Source organism: Myxine glutinosa, chromosome 9 (assembly GCF_964187855.1).
Source record: "Myxine glutinosa chromosome 9, kmMyxGlut1.1, whole genome shotgun sequence".
In the NCBI taxonomy this organism is placed as follows: Eukaryota; Metazoa; Chordata; class Myxini; order Myxiniformes; family Myxinidae; genus Myxine; species Myxine glutinosa.
The window spans coordinates 76,513,450-76,525,904 of NC_136269.1; the positions used below are offsets into that span (position 1 = coordinate 76,513,450).

The 12,455-nt window shown below is 49.5% G+C and overlaps 2 non-coding genes across 2 annotated transcripts; both read left to right on the forward strand.

Annotated features, from left to right (window-relative positions):
* The first annotated feature begins 3,473 nt into the window (after positions 1-3,473).
* TRNAC-ACA (transfer RNA cysteine (anticodon ACA)) lies at positions 3,474-3,546 on the forward strand. Its single transcript has one exon. It is a non-coding gene; the product is annotated as a tRNA-Cys (tRNA).
* Positions 3,547-11,041: 7,495 nt separating this feature from the next.
* TRNAC-ACA (transfer RNA cysteine (anticodon ACA)) lies at positions 11,042-11,114 on the forward strand. Its single transcript has one exon. It is a non-coding gene; the product is annotated as a tRNA-Cys (tRNA).
* Positions 11,115-12,455: the final 1,341 nt, after the last annotated feature.

The window sequence follows — 12,455 nt, forward strand, 5'->3', positions numbered from 1 at the left end:
GAGGTCATGTGAAGTCCAGCAGGGTTCAGAAAGATGTCGTAGGAGGTCAATCAGCGTTCAGAAAGAGGTCAGAGGAGGTTCAGCAGGGTTCAGAAAGAGGTCATAGGAGGTCCAGCAGGGTACAGAAAGAGGTCGCAGTAGGTCCAGCAGGGTTCAGATATATGTCATGTGAAGTCCAGCATGGTTCAGATAGAGGTCGTGTGAAGTCCAGCAGGGTTCAGATAGAGGTCATGTGAAGTTCAGCAGGGTTCAGAAAGAGGTCATGTGAAGTCCAGCAGGGTTCAGAAAAGTTGGTGCATTCATTTGTGTTCAGCTGCAATTCCGAGTACTTGTCAGAGGCCTTTGTGCGCGTGGCTCAGGAACGTGCACGTCTGCGACAACCGGAGACCCCTTACGTTGATCACTCATTATTGCAGCTCTAAAACATATCAGTAGGAGTGATAGCTAGTAGTCACATGGGCCAGTGGCGCAATGGATAACGCGTCTGACTACGAATCAGAAGATTGTAGGTTCGACTCCTACCTGGCTCCAAACTGATTTTGACTTCACTTTTAGCAATATTTAATGAAGTCGCGTGGTCGCTTTGCTTCTTCAACATATTTTCCTGAAGTCGAATTCATTGGAGTGGTAGTCCACCCCTTGGTGACGATTGAGTAACCTTGGTCACCTCTTTAAAATACAGTCGCGACCCTCGCGTCAAGGATTTGGCAACAGATTACGTCATCTTCCCGTTCCAAACCCGCTTTTTTAGTTCTACTTCCTTGAGGAACAGAGAAACCCAAGGTATCACCGCCATCGGAACGAGGGTCAAGCTGGGCTCAAGTCTTTCACGAACCTGCTGGCCAGGCCCAACGTTCAAATATGGTTGGAGGAGGAATTTGTCATTTGTTCCGGCTGCCTGCGAAAGCTCGCCCATGCTTCCTGAAGTACACTGGGATCTGCAACGTCGACCAACGAAGACTGGCAGACCGTCAGTGAAAAGGCACGGTCATGTGAAGTCCAGCAGGGTTCAGAAAGATGTCGTAGGAGGTCAAGCAGGGTTCAGAAAGAGGTCAGAGGAGGTTCAGCAGGGTTCAGAAAGAGGTCATAGGAGGTCCAGCAGGGTACAGAAAGAGGTCATAGGAGGTCCAGCAGGGTTCAGAAAGAGGTCATGTGAAGTCCAGCAGGGTTCAGATAGAGGTCATGTGAAGTCCAGCAGGGTTCAGAAAGATGTCGTAGGAGGTCAAGCAGGGTTCAGAAAGAGGTCAGAGGAGGTTCAGCAGGGTTCAGAAAGAGGTCATCGGAGGTCCAGCAGGGTACAGAAAGAGGTCGCAGTAGGTCCAGCAGGGTTCAGAAAGAGGTCATGTGAAGTCCAGCAGGGTTCAGATCGAGGTCATGTGAAGTCCAGCAGGGTTCAGAAAAGTTGGTGCATTCATTTGTGTTCAGCTGCAATTCCGAGGACTTGTCAGAGGCCTTTGTGCGCGTGGCTCAGGAACGTGCACGTCTGCGACAACCGGAGACCCCTTACGTTGATCACTCATTATTGCAGCACTAAAACATATCAGTAGGAGTGATAGCTAGTAGTCACATGGGCCAGTGGCGCAATGGATAACGCGTCTGACAACGAATCAGAAGATTGTAGGTTCGACTCCTACCTGGCTCAAAACTGATTTTGACTTCACTTTTAGCAATATTTAATGAAGTCGCATGGTCGCTTTGCTTCTTCAACATATTTTCCTGAAGCCGAATTCATTGGAGTGGCAGTCCACCCCTTGGTGACGATTGAGTAACCTTGGTCACCTCTTTAAAATACAGTCGCGACCTTCGCGTCAAGGATTTGGCAACAGATTACGTCATCTTCCCGTTTCAAACCTGCTTTTTTAGTTCTACTTCCTTGAGGAACAGAGAAACCCAAGGTATCACCGCCATCGGAACGAGGGTCAAGCTGGGCTCAAGTCTTTCACGAACCTGCTGGCCAGGCCCAACGTTCAAATATGGTTGGAGGAGGAATTTGTCATTTGTTCCGGCTGCCTGCGAAAGCTCGCCCATGCTTCCTGAAGTACACTGGGATCTGCAACGTCGACCAACGAAGACTGGCAGACCGTCAGTGAAAAGGCACGGTCATGTGAAGTCCAGCAGGGTTCAGAAAGATGTCGTAGGAGGTCAAGCAGGGTTCAGAAAGAGGTCAGAGGAGGTTCAGCAGGGTTCAGAAAGAGGTCATAGGAGGTCCAGCAGGGTACAGAAAGAGGTCGCAGTAGGTCCAGCAGGGTTCAGAAAGAGGTCATGTGAAATCCAGCAGGGTTCAGAAAGAGGTCGCAGTAGGTCCAGCAGGGTTCAGAAAGAGGTCATGTGAAGTCCAGCAGGGTTCAGAAAAGTTGGTGCATTCATTTGTGTTCAGCTGCAATTCCGAGTACTTGTCAGAGGCCTTTGTGCGCGTGGCTCAGGAACGTGCACGTCTGCGACAACCGGAGACCCCTTACGTTGATCACTCATTATTGCAGCACTAAAACATATCAGTAGGAGAGATAGCTAGTAGTCACATGGGCCAGTGGTGCAATGGATAACGCGTCTGACTACGAATCAGAAGATTGTAGGTTCGACTCCTACCTGGCTCAAAACTGATTTTGACTTCACTTTTAGCAATATTTAATGAAGTCGCGTGGTCGCTTTGCTTCTTCAACATATTTTCCTGAAGTCGAATTCATTGGAGTGGTCGTCCACCCCTTGGTGACGATTGAGTAACCTTGGTCACCTCTTTAAAATACAGTCGCGACCCTCGCGTCAAGGATTTGGCAACAGATTACGTCATCTTCCCGTTCCAAACCTGCTTTTTTAGTTCTACTTCCTTGAGGAACAGAGAAACCCAAGGTATCACCGCCATCGGAACGAGGGTCAAGCTGGGCTCAAGTCTTTCACGAAGCTGCTGGCCAGGCCCAACGTTCAAATATGGTTGGAGGAGGAATTTGTCATTTGTTCCGGCTGCCTGCGAAAGCTCGCCCATGCTTCCTGAAGTACACTGGGATCTGCAACGTCGACCAACGAAGACTGGCAGACCGTCAGTGAAAAGGCACGGTCATGTGAAGTCCAGCAGGGTTCAGAAAGATGTCGTAGGAGGTCAAGCAGGGTTCAGAAAGAGGTCAGAGGAGGTTCAGCAGGGTTCAGAAAGAGGTCATAGGAGGTCCAGCAGGGTACAGAAAGAGGTCGCAGTAGGTCCAGCAGGGTTCAGAAAGAGGTCATGTGAAGTCCAGCAGGGTTCAGATAGAGGTCATGTGAAGTTCAGCAGGGTTCAGAAAGAGGTCATGTGAAGTCCAGCAGGGTTCAGAAAAGTTGGTGCATTCATTTGTGTTCAGCTGCAATTCCGAGTACTTGTCAGAGGCCTTTGTGCGCGTGGCTCAGGAACGTGCACGTCTGCGACAACCGGAGACCCCTTACGTTGATCACTCATTATTGCAGCACTAAAACATATCAGTAGGAGTGATAGCTAGTAGTCACATGGGCCAGTGGCGCAATGGATAACGTGTCTGACTACAAATCAGAAGATTGTAGGTTCGACTCCTACCTGGCTCAAAACTGATTTTGACTTCACTTTTAGCAATATTTAATGAGGTCGCGTGGTCGCTTTGCTTCTTCAACATATTTTCCTGAAGTCGAATTCATTGGAGTGGTAGTCCACCCCTTGGTGACGATTGAGTAACCTTGGTCACCTCTTTAAAATACAGTCGCGACCCTCGCGTCAAGGATTTGGCAACAGATTACGTCATCTTCCCGTTCCAAACCTGCTTTTTTAGTTCTACTTCCTTGAGGAACAGAGAAACCCAAGGTATCACCGCCATCGGAACGAGGGTCAAGCTGGGCTCAAGTCTTTCACGAACCTGCTGGCCAGGCCCAACGTTCAAATATGGTTGGAGGAGGAATTTGTCATTTGTTCCGGCTGCCTGCGAAAGCTCGCCCATGCTTCCTGAAGTACACTGGGATCTGCAACGTCGACCAACGAAGACTGGCAGACCGTCAGTGAAAAGGCACGGTCATGTGAAGTCCAGCAGGGTTCAGAAAGATGTCGTAGGAGGTCAAGCAGGGTTCAGAAAGAGGTCAGAGGAGGTTCAGCAGGGTTCAGAAAGAGGTCATAGGAGGTCCAGCAGGGTACAGAAAGAGGTCGCAGTAGGTCCAGCAGGGTTCAGAAAGAGGTCATGTGAAGTCCAGCAGGGTTCAGATAGAGGTCATGTGAAGTCCAGCAGGGTTCAGATAGAGGTCATGTGAAGTCCAGCAGGGTTCAGAAAGATGTCGTAGGAGGTCAATCAGGGTTCAGAAAGAGGTCAGAGGAGGTTCAGCAGGGTTCAGAAAGAGGTCATAGGAGGTCCAGCAGGGTACAGAAAGAGGTCGCAGTAGGTCCAGCAGGGTTCAGAAAGAGGTCATGTGAAGTCCAGCAGGGTTCAGATAGATGTCATGTGAAGTCCAGCAGGGTTCAGAAAGGAGTCATGTGAAGTCCAGCAGGGTTCTGATAGAGGTCATGTGAAGTCCAGCAGGGTTCAGATAGAGGTCATGTGAAGTCCAGCAGGGTTCAGATAGAGGTCATGTGAAGTCCAGCAGGGTTCAGAAAGAGGTCATAGGAGGTCCAGCAGGGTACAGAAAGAGGTCGCAGTAGGTCCAGCAGGGTTCAGAAAGACGTCATGTGAAGTCCAGCAGGGTTCAGAAAGAGGTCGCAGTAGGTCCAGCAGGGTTCAGAAAGAGGTCATGTGAAGTCCAGCAGGGTTCAGAAAAGTTGGTGCATTCATTTGTGTTCAGCTGCAATTCCGAGTACTTGTCAGAGGCCTTTGTGCGCGTGGCTCAGGAACGTGCACGTCTGCGACAACCGGAGACCCCTTACGTTGATCACTCATTATTGCAGCACTAAAACATATCAGTAGGAGTGATAGCTAGTAGTCACATGGGCCAGTGGCGCAATGGATAACGCGTCTGACTACGAATCAGAAGATTGTAGGTTCGACTCCTACCTGGCTCAAAACTGATTTTGACTTCACTTTTAGCAATATTTAATGAAGTCGCGTGGTCGCTTTGCTTCTTCAACATATTTTCCTGAAGTCGAATTCATTGGAGTGGTAGTCCACCCCTTGGTGACGATTGAGTAACCTTGGTCACCTCTTTAAAATACAGTCGCGACCCTCGCGTCAAGGATTTGGCAACAGATTACGTCATCTTCCCGTTCCAAACCTGCTTTTTTAGTTCTACTTCCTTGAGGAACAGAGAAACCCAAGGTATCACCGCCATCGGAACGAGGGTCAAGCTGGGCTCAAGTCTTTCACGAACCTGCTGGCCAGGCCCAACGTTCAAATATGGTTGGAGGAGGAATTTGTCATTTGTTCCGGCTGCCTGCGAAAGCACGCCCATGCTTCCTGAAGTACACTGGGATCTGCAACGTCGACCAACGAAGACTGGCAGACCGTCAGTGAAAAGGCACGGTCATGTGAAGTCCAGCAGGGTTCAGAAAGATGTCGTAGGAGGTCAAGCAGGGTTCAGAAAGAGGTCAGAGGAGGTTCAGCAGGGTTCAGAAAGAGGTCATAGGAGGTCAATCAGGGTTCAGAAAGAGGTCAGAGGAGGTTCAGCAGGGTTCAGAAAGAGGTCATAGGAGGTCCAGCAGGGTACAGAAAGAGGTCGCAGTAGGTCCAGCAGGGTTCAGAAAGAGGTCATGTGAAGTCCATCAGGGTTCAGATAGAGGTCATGTGAAGTCCAGCAGGGTTCAGAAAGGAGTCATGTGAAGTCCAGCAGGGTTCAGATATATGTCATGTGAAGTCCAGCATGGTTCAGATAGAGGTCGTGTGAAGTCCAGCAGGGTTCAGATAGAGGTCATGTGAAGTCCAGCAGGGTTCAGATAGAGGTCATGTGAAGTCCAGCAGGGTTCAGAAAGATGTCGTAGGAGGTCAATCAGGGTTCAGAAAGAGGTCAGAGGAGGTTCAGCAGGGTTCAGAAAGAGGTCATAGGAGGTCCAGCAGGGTACAGAAAGAGGTCGCAGTAGGTCCAGCAGGGTTCAGAAAGAGGTCATGTGAAGTCCAGCAGGGTTCAGATAGAGGTCATGTGAAGTCCAGCAGGGTTCAGAAAGGAGTCATGTGAAGTCCAGCAGGGTTCAGATAGAGGTCATGTGAAGTCCAGCAGGGTTCAGATAAAGGTCATGTGAAGTCCAGCAGGGTTCAGATAGAGGTCATGTGAAGTCCAGCAGGGTTCAGAAAGAGGTCATAGGAGGTCCAGCAGGGTACAGAAAGAGGTCGCAGTAGGTCCAGCAGGGTTCAGAAAGACGTCATGTGAAGTCCAGCAGGGTTCAGAAAGAGGTCGCAGTAGGTCCAGCAGGGTTCAGAAAGAGGTCATGTGAAGTCCAGCAGGGTTCAGAAAAGTTGGTGCATTCATTTGTGTTCAGCTGCAATTCCGAGTACTTGTCAGAGGCCTTTGTGCGCGTGGCTCAGGAACGTGCACGTCTGCGACAACCGGAGACCCCTTACGTTGATCACTCATTATTGCAGCACTAAAACATATCAGTAGGAGTGATAGCTAGTAGTCACATGGGCCAGTGGCGCAATGGATAACGCGTCTGACTACGAATCAGAAGATTGTAGATTCGACTCCTACCTGGCTCAAAACTGATTTTGACTTCACTTTTAGCAATATTTAATGAAGTCGCGTGGTCGCTTTGCTTCTTCAACATATTTTCCTGAAGTCGAATTCATTGGAGTGGTAGTCCACCCCTTGGTGACGATTGAGTAACCTTGGTCACCTCTTTAAAATACAGTCGCGACCCTCGCGTCAAGGATTTGGCAACAGATTACGTCATCTTCCCGTTCCAAACCTGCTTTTTTAGTTCTACTTCCTTGAGGAACAGAGAAACCCAAGGTATCACCGCCATCGGAACGAGGGTCAAGCTGGGCTCAAGTCTTTCACGAACCTGCTGGCCAGGCCCAACGTTCAAATATGGTTGGAGGAGGAATTTGTCATTTGTTCCGGCTGCCTGCGAAAGCACGCCCATGCTTCCTGAAGTACACTGGGATCTGCAACGTCGACCAACGAAGACTGGCAGACCGTCAGTGAAAAGGCACGGTCATGTGAAGTCCAGCAGGGTTCAGAAAGATGTCGTAGGAGGTCAAGCAGGGTTCAGAAAGAGGTCAGAGGAGGTTCAGCAGGGTTCAGAAAGAGGTCATAGGAGGTCAATCAGGGTTCAGAAAGAGGTCAGAGGAGGTTCAGCAGGGTTCAGAAAGAGGTCATAGGAGGTCCAGCAGGGTACAGAAAGAGGTCGCAGTAGGTCCAGCAGGGTTCAGAAAGAGGTCATGTGAAGTCCATCAGGGTTCAGATAGAGGTCATGTGAAGTCCAGCAGGGTTCAGAAAGGAGTCATGTGAAGTCCAGCAGGGTTCAGATATATGTCATGTGAAGTCCAGCATGGTTCAGATAGAGGTCGTGTGAAGTCCAGCAGGGTTCAGATAGAGGTCATGTGAATTTCAGCAGGGTTCAGAAAGAGGTCATGTGAAGTCCAGCAGGGTTCAGAAAAGTTGGTGCATTCATTTGTGTTCAGCTGCAATTCCGAGTACTTGTCAGAGGCCTTTGTGCGCGTGGCTCAGGGACGTGCACGTCTGCGACAACCGGAGACCCCTTACGTTGATCACTCATTATTGCAGCACTAAAACATATCAGTAGGAGTGATAGCTAGTAGTCACATGGGCCAGTGGCGCAATGGATAACGCGTCTGACTACGAATCAGAAGATTGTAGGTTCGACTCCTACCTGGCTCAAAACTGATTTTGACTTCACTTTTAGCAATATTTAATGAAGTCGCGTGGTCGCTTTGCTTCTTCAACATATTTTCCTGAAGTCGAATTCATTGGAGTGGTAGTCCACCCCTTGGTGACGATTGAGTAACCTTGGTCACCTCTTTAAAATGCAGTCGCGACCCTCGCGTCAAGGATTTGGCAACAGATTACGTCATCTTCCCGTTCCAAACCTGCTTTTTTAGTTCTACTTCCTTGAGGAACAGAGAAACCCAAGGTATCACCGCCATCGGAACGAGGGTCAAGCTGGGCTCAAGTCTTTCACGAACCTGCTGGCCAGGCCCAACGTTCAAATATGGTTGGAGGAGGAATTTGTCATTTGTTCCGGCTGCCTGCGAAAGCTCGCCCATGCTTCCTGAAGTACACTGGGATCTGCAACGTCGACCAACGAAGACTGGCAGACCGTCAGTGAAAAGGCACGGTCATGTGAAGTCCAGCAGGGTTCAGAAAGATGTCGTAGGAGGTCAAGCAGGGTTCAGAAAGTGGTCAGAGGAGGTTCAGCAGGATTCAGAAAGAGGTCATAGGAGGTCCAGCAGGGTACAGAAAGAGGTCGCAGTAGGTCCAGCAGGGTTCAGAAAGAGGTCATGTGAAGTCCAGCAGGGTTCAGATAGAGGTCATGTGAAGTTCAGCAGGGTTCAGAAAGAGGTCATGTGAAGTCCAGCAGGGTTCAGAAAAGTTGGTGCATTCATTTGTGTTCAGCTGCAATTCCGAGTACTTGTCAGAGGCCTTTGTGCGCGTGGCTCAGGAACGTGCACGTCTGCGACAACCGGAGACCCCTTACGTTGATCACTCATTATTGCAGCACTAAAACATATCAGTAGGAGTGATAGCTAGTAGTCACATGGGCCAGTGGCGCAATGGATAACGCGCCTGACTACGAATCAGAAGATTGTAGGTTCGACTCCTACCTGGCTCAAAACTGATTTTGACTTCACTTTTAGCAATATTTAATGAAGTCGCGTGGTCGCTTTGCTTCTTCAACATATTTTCCTGAAGTCGAATTCATTGGAGTGGTAGTCCACCCCTTGGTGACGATTGAGTAACCTTGGTCACCTCTTTAAAATATAGTCGCGACCCTCGCGTCAAGGATTTGGCAACAGATTACGTCATCTTCCCGTTCCAAACCTGCTTTTTTAGTTCTACTTCCTTGAGGAACAGAGAAACCCAAGGTATCACCGCCATCGGAACGAGGGTCAAGCTGGGCTCAAGTCTTTCACGAACCTGCTGGCCAGGCCCAACGTTCAAATATGGTTGGAGGAGGAATTTGTCATTTGTTCCGGCTGCCTGCGAAAGCTCGCCCATGCTTCCTGAAGTACACTGGGATCTGCAACGTCGACCAACGAAGACTGGCAGACCGTCAGTGAAAAGGCACAGTCATGTGAAGTCCAGCAGGGTTCAGAAAGAGGTCAGAGGAGGTTCAGCAGGGTTCAGAAAGAGGTCATAGGAGGTCCAGCAGGGTACAGAAAGAGGTCGCAGTAGGTCCAGCAGGGTTCAGAAAGAGGTCATGTGAAGTCCAGCAGGGTTCAGATAGAGGTCATGTGAAGTCCAGCAGGGTTCAGATAGAGGTCATGTGAAGTCCAGCAGGGTTCAGAAAGATGTCGTAGGAGGTCAATCAGGGTTCAGAAAGAGGTCAGAGGAGGTTCAGCAGGGTTCAGAAAGAGGTCATAGGAGGTCCAGCAGGGTACAGAAAGAGGTCGCAGTAGGTCCAGCAGGGTTCAGAAAGAGGTCATGTGAAGTCCAGCAGGGTTCAGATAGAGGTCATGTGAAGTCCAGCAGGGTTCAGAAAAGTTGGTGCATTCATTTGTGTTCAGCTGCAATTCCGAGTACTTGTCAGAGGCCTTTGTGCGCGTGGCTCAGGAACGTGCACGTCTGCGACAACCGGAGACCCCTTACGTTGATCACTCATTATTGCAGCACTAAAACATATCAGTAGGAGTGATAGCTAGTAGTCACATGGGCCAGTGGTGCAATGGATAACGCGTCTGACTACGAATCAGAAGATTGTAGGTTCGACTCCTACCTGGCTCAAAACTGATTTCGACTTCACCTTTAGCAATATTTAATGAAGTCGCGTGGTCGCTTTGCTTCTTCAACATATTTTCCTGAAGTCGAATTCATTGGAGTGGTAGTCCACCCCTTGGTGACGATTGGGTAACCTTGGTCACCTCTTTAAAATACAGTCGCGACCCTCGCGTCAAGGATTTGGCAACAGATTACGTCATCTTCCCGTTCCAAACCTGCTTTTTTAGTTCTACTTCCTTGAGGAACAGAGAAACCCAAGGTATCACCGCCGTCGGAACGAGGGTCAAGCTGGGCTCAAGTCTTTCACGAACCTGCTGGCCAGGCCCAACGTTCAAATATGGTTGGAGGAGGAATTTGTCATTTGTTCCGGCTGCCTGCGAAAGCTCGCCCATGCTTCCTGAAGTACACTGGGATCTGCAACGTCGACCAACGAAGACTGGCAGACCGTCAGTGAAAAGGCACGGTCATGTGAAGTCCAGCAGGGTTCAGAAAGATGTCGTAGGAGGTCAAGCAGGGTTCAGAAAGAGGTCAGAGGAGGTTCAGCAGGGTTCAGAAAGAGGTCATAGGAGGTCCAGCAGGGTACAGAAAGAGGTCGCAGTAGATCCAGCAGGGTTCAGAAAGAGGTCATGTGAAGTCCAGCAGGGTTCAGATAGAGGTCATGTGAAGTCCAGCAGGGTTCAGATAGAGGTCATGTGAAGTCCAGCAGGGTTCAGAAAGATGTCGTAGGAGGTCAATCAGGGTTCAGAAAGAGGTCAGAGGAGGTTCAGCAGGGTTCAGAAAGAGGTCATAGGAGGTCCAGCAGGGTACAGAAAGAGGTCGCAGTAGGTCCAGCAGGGTTCAGAAAGAGGTCATGTGAAGTCCAGCAGGGTTCAGATAGAGGTCATGTGAAGTCCAGCAGGGTTCAGAAAGGAGTCATGTGAAGTCCAGCAGGGTTCAGATATATGTCATGTGAAGTCCAGCATGGTTCAGATAGAGGTCGTGTGAAGTCCAGCAGGGTTCAGATAGAGGTCATGTGAAGTTCAGCAGGGTTCAGAAAGAGGTCATGTGAAGTCCAGCAGGGTTCAGAAAAGTTGGTGCATTCATTTGTGTTCAGCTGCAATTCCGAGTACTTGTCAGAGGCCTTTGTGCGCGTGGCTCAGGAACGTGCACGTCTGCGACAACCTGAGACCCCTTACGTTGATCACTCATTATTGCAGCACTAAAACATATCAGTAGGAGTGATAGCTAGTAGTCACATGGGCCAATGGCACAATGGATAACGCGTCTGACTACAAATCAGAAGATTGTAGGTTCGACTCCTACCTGGCTCAAAACTGATTTCGACTTCACTTTTAGCAATATTTAATGAAGTCGCGTGGTCGCTTTGCTTCTTCAACATATTTTCCTGAAGTCGAATTCATTGGAGTGGTAGTCCACCCCTTGGTGACGATTGAGTAACCTTGGTCACCTCTTTAAAATACAGTCGCGACCCTCGCGTCAAGGATTTGGCAACAGATTACGTCATCTTCCCGTTCCAAACCTGCTTTTTTAGTTCTACTTCCTTGAGGAACAGAGAAACCCAAGGTATCACCGCCATCGGAACGAGGGTCAAGCTGGGCTCAAGTCTTTCACGAACCTGCTGGCCAGGCCCAACGTTCAAATATGGTTGGAGGAGGAATTTGTCATTTGTTCCGGCTGCCTGCGAAAGCTCGCCCATGCTTCCTGAAGTACACTGGGATCTGCAACGTCGACCAACGAAGACTGGCAGACCGTCAGTGAAAAGGCATGGTCATGTGAAGTCCAGCAGGGTTCAGAAAGATGTCGTAGGAGGTCAAGCAGGGTTCAGAAAGAGGTCAGAGGAGGTTCAGCAGGGTTCAGAAAGAGGTCATAGGAGGTCCAGCAGGGTACAGAAAGAGGTCATAGGAGGTCCAGCAGGGTACAGAAAGAGGGTGCAGTAGGTCCAGAAGGGTTCAGAAAGAGGTCATGTGAAGTCCAGCAGGGTTCAGATAGAGGTCATGTGAAGTCCAGCAGGGTTCAGAAAGATGTCGTAGGAGGTCAATCAGGGTTCAGAAAGAGGTCAGAGGAGGTTCAGCAGGGTTCAGAAAGAGGTCATAGGAGGTCCAGCAGGGTACAGAAAGAGGTCGCAGTAGGTCCAGCAGGGTTCAGATATATGTCATGTGAAGTCCAGCATGGTTCAGATAGAGGTCGTGTGAAGTCCAGCAGGGTTCAGATAGAGGTCATGTGAAGTTCAGCAGGGTTCAGAAAGAGGTCATGTGAAGTCCAGCAGGGTTCAGAAAAGTTGATGCATTCATTTGTGTTCAGCTGCAATTCCGAGTACTTGTCAGAGGCCTTTGTGCGCGTGGCTCAGGAACGTGCACGTCTGCGACAACCGGAGACCCCTTACGTTGATCACTCATTATTGCAGCACTAAAACATATCAGTAGGAGTGATTGGTAGTCACATGGGCCAGTGGCGCAATGGATAACGCGTCTGACTACGAATCAGAAGATTGTAGGTTCGACTCCTACCTGGCTCAAAACTGATTTTGACTTCACTTTTAGCAATATTTAATGAAGTCGCGTGGTCGCTTTGCTTCTTCAACATATTTTCCTGAAGTCGAATTCATTGGAGTGGTAGTCCACCCCTTGGTGACGATTGAGTAACCTTGGTCA